Source organism: Pararge aegeria, chromosome 20 (assembly GCF_905163445.1).
Source record: "Pararge aegeria chromosome 20, ilParAegt1.1, whole genome shotgun sequence".
Lineage (NCBI taxonomy): Eukaryota > Metazoa > Arthropoda > Insecta > Lepidoptera > Nymphalidae > Pararge > Pararge aegeria.
The window spans coordinates 15858731-15873987 of record NC_053199.1 but is presented as its reverse complement, the minus strand read 5'-3'; the positions used below and the strand labels follow the sequence as shown (position 1 = coordinate 15873987).

Here is a 15257-nt window from a genome sequence, read left to right as displayed (position 1 = left end):
CATCTTGAGGAAAACTGCTTACTTGGCATATACATTCCAACAATCTTTTAGCCAGCGTGGTGGATTTCAGCCAGTGGCGTGCACAGGGTTTTGACCAGGGTATGCATAAACAGGTGCTTAGCATAAAATGGTTAAATTCCCCTCCAATACGAGTTATATTAAAAATATTGGGTATGCAGTGCTTTTGCGCATGTATGAAGTGCACGCCACTGTCTTGCCTAATACTTCACATTCTGGAAGGAGACCCGGGTGATCGGTTGAGAGATGATAATGATGACGAAGCTATCACTTTAGCGTGATAAAATAATAGCGTGTTTTCTTTCGCAACCCTATAATAGCTCAGTAAGTAAAGATGAAACAGACATATTTGCAAATTCCTCTAGACATTTATGACGTCTTAACAAACGCACTGTGTGGGGCGTTGCGTGCAAGCTATACGGTTTCTGACGCAGAAGTAGATAAGTCTATTATTATGACACACAGGGACGCAGGTGTTTGTGTGAACAGGGTACTTTAGTGATATCTCACTAAAGGACACAATACTTTCTCAAAACTTTGTGAGTGGTGCTTCTTTATTAAAAAACTAAACGTCTATTTGCTTTTGGCGATACCAAACAATATAAGAAGCTTTTGCCAGCGCTTTTGCTAGTTTTTTTGTTCATGATATATTATGAAAATTAAGCTTAATTTGCTATACTCCGCGAAGAGCAAGAGAATCTGTATGGTGTAATTTGTATGTAATTTGTGCGTTTCGCTCCGAAAGCGGAGAGGTGATGTTGACTTTACAATGAATAATTGTTAAGATATTACTTTATAATGATTCACCATACAGATTCTCCTGCTCTTTGCGGAGTATAGCAAATTAAGCTTAGTTTTTATAATAAAGCTGTTTTGTTATTGTTTGAATCCCGCAAAACTGATGGTTTGAACTTTGAATCAAAAGGATCCTGTATCCAGGATGAAAGTTATATCTATGCAAAATTTGGCTAAAATTAGTTAAGATTTGCAGCCGAACATAGGTAAGTAAGTTTTTCTAAACCCCTGGTAATATTATCCTGATACTGTTTCGGGATATAAGATATCCTAATAAAAGAGTACACATAGGTTATCCTCGTATAAGCATTTACATTTACTATCACCAAACCTTACATTAGAACAATACGTTTACATTCTTTTTCAAATATATCTCCTATCCCTAGCTTGGCCAAATATTTCTGACGTCACTCTTTTTTTTTCGCCTGACAAGCATATTCCTTGCCTGCCAGACGTCCGTTCCGCAAAAAGTATTTAACCTCACGACCCTCTGATCTCAAATCCTTGTTTTTCATGATGGCGCTTCGGTGGCGTTCGTAAAACTTCGCTATAGTTGTCACGTGGCGCCACCGTTTCCGTTCGGAACAGCAGCAACCAGAAGTGCGACAACACTAAGTCCCTTATCGAAGCTGTAATAAGCCTAAATAATTTTCATTCTTAGAGGAGACTTTTACCCTGTAGTAGGCCAGAAATGGGTCGAAACAGCTGATGAGGAAGCGGTGATAGCCCAGTGGGTAGGAGCTCGACTTCACTCACGAGGATCGAAGTTCGAATCCCAGCACCTTAAACTTTTCTAGGTTATATGCGTTTTAAGCAATGAAAATATCACTTGCTTCAACGGTGAAGGAAAACATTGTGGGGGAACCTGCATGCCTGAGAATTCTCCATAATATTCCCAGAAGTGTGGGGAGTCCACCCTTCCCACTGTGGGAGGAGACCCAAGCTCATTAGTGGGCCGGTAATCCGTTGATATGAAGATGATAATGACATGCGCCAAATTAACGATGACCGGTGAAGTGGTTGAACCGAACATAGGTAACAAAGTAACAAATCAACAAGCAGAAATATTTTCACATTAATAATATTTTACGTACCAAGGACCGAACTTGGTATCCACGACAGGGTGACCGTTGTTATAACCACTAGGCTAGCACGGCCCAGCAGTGTTTCACTTATTAACTAGATGTGATTCCATAACAGTGCCTACTAAAATCTCCGCTGTTGTCAAGTACTGGCAGAAGTTGTTTGAACTTTCAAACATAGTTAACTGCATCTTATTATAACAAATTGCAACTCAATAACATGTTTGTTTAAACAAATAAACTCGCCTCAACAATATTTTCATAACTTTGAAAATACAGTTCAGTGACTTTCCGGCTGTAAAGTGAAATAATATTTAATATAGATATTCGGGTGTCGTCAACCTTTTTGTAGGAAAATTTATTATTGATGATAACCTAACCTACATATGGCACGCCTTATGGTAAGTGGAAACCATTGCATATAAACAGAGCAACACTTCACAAGGCATGCGAGGAGCACGTCCTGCAACATTGCGGCCTACGTCTTTGAACCTGAGGCGTAGGTGCTAAGCCTCAAGTGCCTCCTTCAAACCGGAACACAACATTGTAAAAATGCTGCTTAGCGGCAAAAATATACATTAAAAATGCGAAAATATGTTTGTTTGTCCTTGTTTAGCGCCTTAACTAATCGACTAACCAACTTGATCCTTGGAATAGAGTTGTCAAGGATGGAGAGTGGCAAAGGCTACTCTTATCTCAGAACAAGTGGGTCTCAAGGGATTGGAGAAAAACACGGACAACAGCTTATAATATATCAATAAATCTATTTTATAACATACATAGTGCATACCTTCTAAGTACCAGATGAAAGAACCACTAGAATAAGTTTACCCAATAAAAAGAGTGTTATCTATGAATATAGAAGAAACCCATGATTGAGAAATTCATCATTTATTTGATGTCGGTTAATACATTTTAAGAAATTTATAAATAAGGTAAATAAGACATTTCGAGTAGTGTCACGAATTTAAAAAAGTTATTTAAGCGATTTATATCGATTTCACGTCACAATAAATTTCAAGTTTCCTAACGAAAATCCAAGATTTATAAGGTCGTAAATAAAGTTTTCAAAACCGCATTTATACGTTGCCACTTAGCGCATATAGATAAGCCGTGGTTAAAGTTAATGAGGTGCTTATTAAGAGGTAGTTTAAAAATATAGTTGTCAATGGTATGTTTAGTGATTAGAAATAGTCATCTTTATGCCAAAAATAACAAATATCGTTGATTTTTACCAAAGTTTTTTGTTTTCTTCATATGGCATCATAATCTATACTACGTCAAACAATACGTTTAAAAAACTGTACCAATTTACATTACCAATCTATCAGATATCTGCAAAAACAAATGTCATTTGTCATTTCTACGCAAGGGTCTTGGTAACCTGATTTTCAAATATTGGATAAAAGTAGGCGTCACCTTGCGGCATTCCATGATATATTTCGAAAATTAATCTTTCCTCCACACCAAAATTCTTCGGCTTCGGATAGTTGTAAAGTCACAATTATTCATTGTAGCTCTCTGCATTTTCGAAGATCTGTTTGTTTTGAAGTATACATTTTGAAGAAATTATAAATTACACCAAAAAGATTCTCCTGATTTTCGCGGAGTACAGCAAGTTAAGCTTAGTTTTCATAATGAACCTGATTTAATTTTTTTTTATTTCACTACCCTAAGTTTGAATAAAATTTATCAATACTTGCTTTGAAAACCCAGGAGGGTCGCAATTTAACTCCTTCGATTATTAGCGCTAATGATCTCAAGAATTGCAAATGCTAGAATAAAAAGGGTTGGCGATCTCTGCCGTGAGCTTGCTCCTGTGGTTTGTTGGGAGGCGTTAATATAGAAATGAACGCAAATACAATATTGTTTGCGCTGGCGCTACAATAACAAACGGCTGGGTTGCGAACAGCGCCGATGAACTTGGCGCAATCCAGATAGCTGCTTCCAGGAAACAAGCAGGAATTTTTATGCAACGTGTATTGACAGAAATAGCCTTAGAATAGAAATAGAATATAAAATGTTTATTGCAACATCTTCATTATCTTTATTGTAGCGGTGATAGCCAGTGGTAAGCTTTGTCTTTACTTTCGGGGGCCTGAGTTCGAATCCCAGCACGCACCTCTAAATAACCTTTTTTAAGTACTTTAACGGACGTAGCGTTTTAAGTAATTAAAATATCACTTGCTTCAACGGTGAAGGAAAACATCGAGGACACCTGCATGCCTGAGAGTTCTCGATAATGTTCTCAAAGGTGTGTGGAGTCCACCAATCCGCACTGGGCCAGCGTAGTGGACTACGGCCTTAAACCCCTCTCACTGTGGGAGTTGACCCGTGCCCTGTAGTGGACCGGTAATGGGTTGAAGAACTTTCATGCCTGAAACTCAACCATACTTGCCTTGGTTATTTAAAGCTTTTAACCTTTTCACGAAAACTTTGTGCATTGTATTCATTTGAGGGTGAGAAGTTGTAAAACAAAGGGTTTTCTGTAAAATGTAAAAAAAAATATTTTATCGTCATCATCTTACTACCGTGTAATTCTCATGTAATGTACGCATCAAAAGTGCCACCTATGGGCCTACTTGAATAAATATATTTTTGACTTTGACTTAGTTCACTTCTCTACAGGCCTTGGAAGCAATCTATCAGGTTATCTAAGTTTGAATTCGATTAGTTTTCACCTAATGAAGTGAAAAGTTTGCGATTGCATAAATAACTTTGTAACCTTAGTTAGAGTAGAAGAGCTTTTCACTTTTTTTTTTTTATAAATATACTACGACAATACACACATCGCCATCTAGTCCCAAAGTAAGCGTAGCTTGTGTTATGGGTACTAAGATGACTGAGCCCGCGACTTCGTCTGCGTTTGATTTTGTTTTTTTATGTTGTAATGCCTACAATTTAGTTGTAGATCTTAAAAAAAAATTAAAGTATTCAGTATTGCTAAGCCTTAAATGAGGGATTTGCTGCTGTCCGCTGAGGAGTTCTGTTCTCTATCTCCAACCACAGTTAGGGCAAAATTAAACACATATTATAACCTCTATAGTACAAAAACAATTATTTAAATCGGTTATTATTTTTCGGAGTTATTGTGTAAAATCGTCAAACACTCATCCCCTCTCCCAAAGGAACCGAGCTTAATGTCGGGATAGAAAGTATTCTATATTACTTCTAACACTTCCAAGAATATGGGTACAAAGTTTCATGAGGATCGGTTATTATTATTATTTTTATTACATGTTACACTAATGTTTAGTGATGGTGATAACTGCATGCGTTAACTTAAAACTCAAGCTAGGAGGGTTCCAAGAGCCCACAACAAACTTGGCCTTAGGTTTTTTTTTTATTGTTATCACCATCTCACAGCCTAGTTAATGTTGAGCTATGAAGTAAGAGCAATTCATACCCAAGCTTTTTTATCATACATGTAATTCTTAATATGTTAATAGGATTTTTCTATGAGCTTACGTTTTATACAAACTTGAACTTATTGAGAGACATCTCAAGGATTTAATCTGGTGATTTTTTATAAAAAGATATACAGCCAGCAACATCAGGTGACCCACTTGCTCGTTTGGCCGAGAATATATTTATTAATAAATTGATTAGAATTTTGACGAATGTGATCATCGTTATAAACACATTACCATCCCAGTACAAGGCATGGTTTTCCTGTTAGAATGAGAAGGGTGTAATTAAGAAGTAATACGCTGGCCAATTGCAGATTTGTAGACTTCACACGCCTTTGAAAACTCTATGAAAAGCCGTGGTTGAAGCGAGTAAATTTTGACGGCCGATTGGCGCAGTGGGCAGCGACCCTGCTTTCTGAGTCCAAGGCTGTGGGTTCGATTCCTACACCCGGAAAATGCATGTGTTGAAGATGAATGTTTTCCAGTGTATAATAGGTTGGGAAAAAAGTCTTTTCGCATTATAGTATGTATGAACTCGTAATAAAATCTCTTTGACTAAACTATTTGTATCTGGCTTGTTTTGGTATCATTAAAAGTTTCAATTTTAAAGAAGATAATACCAAATTAAAATTGGAGAAAATGTGTGATTTCTATTTGTTTTCGTACTGTGAAGTAGAGTGAATCTTATGAAGAAATTCGATACATTTTAAAATTTTGCTACAAAAAAGGTAAAACTGCAACGCAAGTCGCGAAAAATTTGCGATGTTTATGGACCTAGTACATACTCTAGTTAAATGTAAATAAACTATTTTAATAAAATGTTTGGAATTTTCTTAAAAAATGCGAATAAACTTTTTCCCCAACCTAATATAATAAGTATTTATGTATATTATTCATAAAAATAATCGTCAGTTATCTAAGTTCCCATAACACAAGCTAAGCTTACTTTGGGACTAGAAAGGAAAGAAAGAAAGAAAGAAACATTTATTTTTTACATTGCGCCACACATTACAATATTCACAACACCACATATGTTATGTGTGGCACAACCTAGAAAAAAGGTGCCAGCTCAGCATTGTGCTGCATGCGCCAGTGGGAGCATACAGCGCTGATTTTCAGTTGGCACCTTGTACCAGGTAACACCACGGAAATACGTAGCCAACCACTGACCACATTTTAAGCTTAGTTTAAAAAAAAAAACTAACTAAATAAATCCACAACTATAATAATAATAAATTAAAGTAACATATATTTATATAAACTTGAAAATAAAAACGTACATATATTATTAACTTTTTAAGATACACAGTGTAATATAATAGTAATAAAATTATTAAGTGGTAAAGTAAAGTATAGTAAAGTATACAGACTGTCTCTAGAGAAAAGATGACTCCGCCATATGTTCTTGGAATTCCACCTGTTTCGCCAATAAATATTGTTTAATTTGGTTCTTAAATCCAAACTTACTTTTAAAGTTCTTGATTGGCGGAGGAATATTATTCCAACACTTCGTGGCGGAGTACGTGAACGAGCCCCTAAACGCAGCAAAAGAAAGGAGAATTAATAGTTTTCTTAAAACGCACATAACTCCGTAAAGTTGAACTTGTTACCCCGTAATGGAAGCCGAAGCCTTACCCACTAGGCTATCACCGTAACAAGTTAGTGGCAAGTAATATTGCGATAGTGTTATTGCATTAGGTACTCTCTGCGCCAGGGTCGCCATAACTCGACGCAGTCATGTCCAGCGATCGCCTGCCGATACCGCGACGCAGCCAAATGCGGATACCTCGGTGACAGTACAATATGAATACTACATGTTCCGTACCAGGCCCGGCCTTCCTAGTAATGCAATACAGATGTTTACATTGCTTATTCAAAGTACTTCTATAAACACAATGGCTTACTTTTCGGCGGGTGAGGGGGCGTCCATAAATTACGTGAGGTGTTTTTATAAATTTACTGTATGTATTTATAACGACCCCCTCCCCCATACCCCAAACTCACATGAGATTTTTCGAAATGTGGGTTTCTTACGTTAACGCGTTGGATTGTTATTGTAAAAAGACCAATGGACAAAAATAGTATAATTTTTTTTTGTTTCCATCAGGAAAAATATTGCGTGGTATTTGCCTAGACCCCCCTCCCTCTCCAAAGTAAGATTAGATGAGATTTGACTCGACCCCCTCCTCCCCTTACACATCTCACGTATTTCATGAACGCCCCCTTATAACCTGCGAAAAAAGTACACGCAATGCACTTCATACATGCACAAAAGCACTAGTATTGGAGGGAAATATTTCCATTTCATGCCATGTACCTGCTTTATGCATACCTTGGTCAAAAACCCTGTGCACGCCACTGAGTACACGCATTTGCTGTCTTAATTTTTCTGCAATGTTCACTAATATACTTGTTGTAACTGATTCACATTACAAAAAATAAACAACTCAAAAACACAACAAAACAAGAGCCAACAACTTAAAACAGTGGTCTAAAACAATTACATCAGTACAAGCTTAACGCAAATATTCAAAGCAAACTAGTTGCTTTCAACGCCAATTTATATTAATTCCAGCTTTAACACGCACAACTAAAGGTATATAATCGTGTGACAGTCAAAATAATAAGCACTTGAGACAAAAAGATCAGCTACAATACAACCAGGTAAGGTAACGGTACATATTGTCGTGATATTACGTTATTTTCAGTATTAGTACAGCATTTTGTGATAGTACTCTTCCGGAGTTACCACCATGTATATTTCTGCCGCCAAGCAGTATTACTGTGATCAGTTGCGTAGTCATAAAAATCTCAGTACAAGTTATAAAAAGCTTAAGGATAGGCTTTGTAAGACTTATAAAAAGCCTACGGTTTTATAACACGTACTGGAATAGTATAACTCATTTTATGTCATCTGCATACCTTGTGCATACCCTCTATGCACGCCACTGGCTGTGATCTGGCCTGAAGTTTGTGGTTTAGGGTGTTATTACAAACACTAAGGCGCTTTAGGTTGACGGACACAGGCAGGCCATTTGACATACGCCCTGTCTGCCTGCTTTCATGCTCTGAGAAGAGCATGAAAGCAGGCAGACAGGGCGTCCGTCTGTTTATAGGCGATGGTTTTCCACTTAGGTGTCTCATCTACTTTTTCCGTCAAAGATTATTATAAAATCTACATTTTTTTTTAAATTTTAGTTAAAAGCATTTGAAACTGAATTTAATATTTATCAACCGTTTCCCGAATTTCCATTTTGTCCATAATTCATTCATAGAATTTGACATAATATCCTGAAAATGCACTTAATGTTCTGGTTTGAATTTTTGTTATATTTAAAATACAATTTAGGTAAGAGAAAAGCAATGTTTCATTATTAGATTCTTATCATGATCCACTCTTTTATTTCTTATTTTAAGGAATTACAGATAAATTCATAAAAATTGTAAATATTCAATTTAGTCTTAAATGCAATAAATACATATTGGTGCAGTAATATAATTCCGGACCAATATATAAATAAAGCAAAAATATAATTACATTAGACGTTATCAGTATATATTTATCATTTTTTTTCTGGGATGCCGTTTTCTGCGAGTAGTTCGCTGAGCTGATGGCCAACCTTCAGTAGTGTAGAGGCACAAAAAGAAGATTGTAAAGCGCCCAAGGCCTCCAAAGGTCTCCTCTACATTCTTTCACACTTCGTAAACATATACTTTTCGTACGTTTAATAATTATCGTATTCAGGTACTTTTACCTCATGGGGAGGTATTTGCAACGAAAGGTATTTAAAAAGGGAAGCATTTGTTCGTTTAACTTGCAAATACTTGCTACAGAAGATATGGCACCGAGGAAAGAGGATGTCAGTAACTGTCATAATTTATTGACGACCTCCCTGGTGCAGCAGTGAGCACTGTAGTTTTAAGTTGTAAGAAGAAGTCCCGGGTTCATCCCCGGCAGGGCATTTTGCATATTATATTTCTGAATTTTCTCTGGTCTGGTCTGGCTTCGGAAGTGGCTAGTTACCACCCTACAAAAACGTGAAACGACAAAAACGTGTCGCTAAGCGATTTAGCGGGGCGTTACGATGTCTCGTAGGAAATGATTAGGGGGTTGGATTTTAATATAAATGCCATATACTTAACAATAATTTGCCTTTAATTGTTTGTGTGATGAGCATGAATGTTTTTCATTGTCTGGGTGTTTATATGTATATTCTAAGTATTTATGTATATTATTCATAATAATATTCATCAGTCATCTTAGTACCGATAACACAAGCTACGCTTACTTTGACGCTAGATGGCGATGTGTGTATTGTCGTAGTACATTTATTTATATATTTATTTATAACTTAATGATGTTCAGGTAAATGAAGAGCAACACAACACAACAGGTTAGCCCGTCACCATCTTACACTGAATCAACCTTTAGCAGCTCCGTTGATTTGGATTAAAAAGTTAAAAAACTTCATATACATGCCTAATAACTACTTTTTTGCACTTACTGACTGGCAGACAACCTACAAAACCTACTTAAACGACTCAATGTCGATGTTTGAAATTTATTGTTTTTTTTTTTGAGGTAAAAGTCTTTCAGCACATTCTTTTAGAAAAACTGTTCAGGAAGGATACTTTATAGAAAGCCTGCTATTAAAAGTATTTTTAGTCCTCGTTTTATTAGTTATTATTATTTTTTTTTAATTTTTTTTTTTTATGATGAGCCAGCCAAGCTCACTCTAGAAGCCTAGCGGGACTGCATCAACTATCGGAACAATAACCGACTCTACACTCCATATAGCGGTTATCTCGTAATGTCACGTTTATTAATAAAGACTTTGATATTTACGGGTGTTAACCTCTTCTGCGAGGTAAAAAAATCTGTAGCAGAACAATTTTGAACCTGAACGCACGTAGTTAAAATAAGTAAGTGTTTCACGCCGCCATTGTAACGAAATCAATATAATCATAACTGTGACGTCGATTAAAACTTTATCGTTAGGTACTGTGTTGCGAAAGATCTTCAGCTAAGTTCAATACCAGACTCTTCTGGCCACGACCTTATTGGTTAAGCGGGTGTTGTGCCAAACTAATTAATTGAGAAATATTTAATGATTTTATTTGAACAAAACTCGATTCCTTTCATGTCAATTTCATTGTGGGTTAAACAATTTAATAAATTCAAATTCAAAATTCATTTATTTCAAGTAACCCAAGTATTAATATAAGCACCTTTGTAACGTCAAGTTTGTCTGTTTGTGGTGACTCTACCACCAGTTCGGAGAAGGTAGATTCTGCCGAGAAGAAGCCGAGCAAGAAACCCAGCAGTTGCTCTTATATCTAATAGTCATGAAATGTTGCTTCTCAGGTGTCCTACTAACTGCATTCAAAGAAAGATATTAAAAAAGTTAACATAGTGCTACAATATTAAAATAATAATGCTTTACGTGTTAGCTGTAAGCTCAGTTGATAGCTCAGTGTAACGAGGATCAGTAGTTTAATGACTTTGATCTCGAGGTAAATACGTACAAAGTCGCGTCGATATAAAGTGGCTATGTCCCTTACTATAAAGGCCAGTGTTAAATGCATGACTGCTCTAAGTATCTAGTATGCTTACTCTGTGCTCAACTCGCTATTACATTCAAATTCAAACATTCTTAACTTAAATATGTATCTATTGATACTTTTAGTATGAAGAGGTGTCATAATTTACGTCACAAAATGCATTTTGTCATTTGGACGCAGTTAAGATAATGCTATAGTAAATAATTAGGGTCGATATTTCATTGTCGTCGACATTTGTAACATCAGACGAACCGTCAATGCGTTGCCAGCGTTTGACAAGTCTGTTTAGCCGCCCCTTGCAAATATCGCAGAGTGGAGCTAGCTCGAGCTATCGCTTATGCAACATGGTCGTGGCCCTGCGGTCAAAGCTGGGTATGCGCAAACCACCATGGTTACCGGACGCAGTGCACGCCGCACGCGCTCTCTGTCAACACGCGCGCCTATCGATTGACAGCAGTTTGAATATCGAACGATTTCAAATTGACACTTCTTTTTTTTATCGTGGACTAGTTTTTCAGGCGTAGGTAGTTGTACTATCGTGTGTATCTGTGGTGTTTTTGGAAATATAATCAGTGCTGTGATGTGTGTGTTTACGGCTTTTTGGAAAGCGGCATGAAGTGTTTTTCAGAATTTATTTCAGGTAAAATCAATTTTTATATTTTTTTTACCATTAATAATTAAAATAATTATTCGTAACGCCAGCGTTACGTTAGTTCATTAATATGCAAATGTTGCTAGCAATTAAATTTGAAGTAACATTTAAATTATTAACTCATATATACTGGTTCTAGTATGCAAATATTATTAGAGTACGTATCTACTTAACGATTAAAATTAGACAGAATATCTATAAGTTTGCACTTAAATTAAGCTTTAACTGCTAAGGTAATTAATTAATTTTAGTGAATAGTTACCTATTTTAACTAAGTAATAACTGTCACCGGACTTAGCTAACTAGTTTTGGAAAAAATATAATTGGATACACTTATGTACCGTTAGTAAGTAAACTGACGTCACATAGGCGTTAGCATAAATCTGGCATTTTATACATGGACGATCGAACGTTATGTTTTGACACTTGTATACTTTGACAGGTCAATGTAAAACCGGCTTTATATTGAAAGCTAAAACACGGGGCTGTTAACTTTTTGAATAAGTAGTACCTACTTAAACACCTACTTTTTCTTGATGTAGAACGGATGTGCTTCGTAACTACCACGTTAGTGTAGTGGTTATCATACACGTGGACCTAGGTTCAATTTCCGAGTCGCAAAAATTGTTAGGTTTTGCGGTTTTGTTTGTGAATAACTTCTCCGAAGGTCTCCGTTTGCAGACGTCCAGCTGTCGATTCCGTTTACTTAGTGAAACTAGACCTTGAACCCACCAACCCGCATTGGAGCCGCAGCCTCTTTCCGCGGGAGTCGTACGAGGCTACTAATGGAGTATAACAGAGAACGGGTAGCAGCGTTAATCTACTGCGACCCGACCCGACTGCCCAACGTGGTGATTATAGGTAAACCCCTCCCGTAGGTGGAGGCCTTTAGTCCAGAGTGGACTGTTATTATTATGATGATAACAGAGCATCGTCACTTATCACATCACTCACTCACTTCATCACAATCACTTATCGCCGGACTACTACATACATGCCTCGTATCTCTCTATCCTCTCTATCCTCCATAGGAGAGAGTGTTAGTCCACAACGCTGCTCGAACGCGGCTCGGTCGGTTTTAGCGATTATTGTCACATATTACTGTGACAATAATCGCTAAAACTCTGATAATTATTTGACGCGCAGCGACTCTGCTTTCTGAGTCCAAGGCCGTGGGTTCAATTCCCACCTGTAAAATGTTTGTGTGATGAACATGAATGATTTTCAGTGTCTGGGTGTTTATCTATTAGAAAAATATTCATCAGTCATCTTAGTACCCATAACACAAGCTACGCTTACTTTGGGGCTAGATGGCGATTTATTGTCGTAGTATATTTATTTATTTATTTATTTAATAATATCAAGCGGTGATAGCGCATTGAGTAGGAGTTCGACTTCACTTTCGGGGGACCGAGATGGAATCGAATCACGCACTTCTGACTTTTCTAAGTCATTTGCGTTATAAGTTTATAAAATACCACTTGCTTCAACAGTGAAGGAAAAAATCGTGAGGAAACCTGCATGTCTGAGAGTTCTACATAATGTTCTCAAAGGAGTGTGGAGTCCACCAATCCGCATTGCGCCCGCGTGGTGGTTTACAGCCTTAACCTTTTCTCATCGTGGGAGGAGACCCGTGTTCTGTAGTGGGCCGGTATGATGTGATGATGAGATGATGATCGACACCTATGGAATATCGAGCTTCAAGAGTTACCTAAGAGTTCGGACACCACACATTTTATAATTCTGAGAAGGTACTGAGTAATTTTTGACAGAATAATTCACTACGTCACATTTTTGGTCCGACCCAAGAATCGAACCATGGACCTGGTTATTCATAATTGAACATTCTAACCACAAGGCCCTTACCGCCACTCAGTTTTATTGTAGCCAAATACGAGCTTGTCTGCGAGCAAGATTCTCTCATCTATAGCATCGCATCAAGGTTTCATAATACAGGGGTTTACCGCTTGAAGCAGTATTATTACAATACTGTTTATGCTCACTCACAAACAAAATCCCAATTTAAGGGACTTCCAGATGTGTTACAAAAAAGCCTGTCCTTTTCAAAATAATACTGCTTTTAACGATTGTAGCATTACCACACCACATTACCGAACTAGATGGCGCCAAAAAAATCCTGCATCGCACTATCGAAGTGTTCACAAAAATTGACTATATATATACAACTTTCAAATATGAATGTTCTCCTCGATGTCGTCGAGCCCTGGGGCTCTTCTCATGGCGAGCTTTCCCGGTGACGCCGTAGCAACCCCTCAGGTGGTTATCGGCAAGTGTCCATCCGAAAAATGAAAATATGAATGAATTATCGGACCTCAGTCCCCGAGCACGATCACCCGTTCGGAGGAAGATCTTCCAATTGTTACTCCTGTACACGATCATAGAGAGCCACCAATAGCCTTTAATAGTACACTGCTGGACTAAAGGCTTCTTCCAACGGAACGGTTTTCCCATAATCGCCACGCTGAGCAGGCGGGTTGGTGATCGCAGTAGCTAGCAGTAGCAGTAGCACAGATGACACTGCTGCCCGATCTCCTTAATATTCCCTTAGTCGTCTCGTACGACACCCGCGAACATCTGCCGTCACCACATGCCACGTATTATAACTTAGTAAGTTAATGTTAACAAATCCTTAGAGTTTAAACGTTACAACTTCCTTTCGCGACTTAACCAAATAAATGAGGGAACTAGAGAAATACATCCATCAGTATGGGCATTTTAAATAAGTTTAAATAAGCTACGAGTCGACAATTTCAAGAGCAAAATGGAAATAAATCAAGTCGCCTCGCCCAGAGCAGCCGCCCAGCGCTGAAATGTTGATGACTCGCAGCGCAAGACATAAGTCATAGACGGCGGCGTTATACCATGACAGTGCTGGTCCCGGGAAGTCAAATTCAAATTCAAAATTTCTTTTATTCACGTAGGCCTATCACAGGCACTTATGAAGCGTTCATACATACATGTTTACATAATTGTAAGGGGGTGGTGATAACTTCTTTCGCCAACTTAAACCTAAAGCTACGAGGGTTCCAAACGCACCCTGGTCTAAGAAGAGCCCACAACAAATATAGCCGGGTATTTTTTTTTGTTATCACTATCTCACAGTAAATTTATTTAGCTATGAAGCTAGAGCAATTCACACAGTGCAGTAAACACGTCTTACAAAGGGCCGCGCTGTGTCCATCAACCTGATGCGTAGGTTTCAAGCCGCATCATCATCATCACATTAAACCATTACCGACCCACTAAAGAGCACGGGTCTCCTCCCACAATGAGAATGGGGTTTCAAGACTCATGCGCCTGTAATTACACCATCCACGCTCTTCAGGGCGGTACACATTAACACAGCGGCGGCAGAAATAAGCAATAGACACTAGTACTGGACGAGCTCTCTTATCAAATCTCTACTACGTATAAAACAAGCATCACAAATGATATTTCTCCATGTACCACATGCACAGGTAATGAGAGACAGTCGAGCAACAGATAGACGTAAGCATGGATGGATAGATGCACAGGTACGAAACCAAATGACTCGGCCAGTCATTTGGTTTCGTTATCTATAAAAACGTCGTTTGTATCCCATACAAGTGACGTTTTTAAAGATAACGGTACCCCCTTAAATATTTATTTTTAGCTACAAAAAATTCAAAATTCATTTATTTCAAGTAGGTCACTTTTGAAACGTCAAGTCTGTCTGTCTTTAGTGACTCTACCACC

The 15257-nt window shown here is 37.7% G+C and overlaps 1 protein-coding gene across 1 annotated transcript in view; it reads left to right on the top strand.

Moving 5' to 3' along the window:
• The first annotated feature begins 11282 nt into the window (after window positions 1-11282).
• The window catches only part of LOC120632529, a 190885-nt gene continuing 186910 nt past the window's right edge, over window positions 11283-15257 (top strand). Inside the window, exon 1 of the mRNA XM_039902351.1 lies at window positions 11283-11507. The gene's annotated coding sequence lies outside the window, so the exon portion shown is untranslated. The remainder of the gene's footprint in view (window positions 11508-15257) is intronic.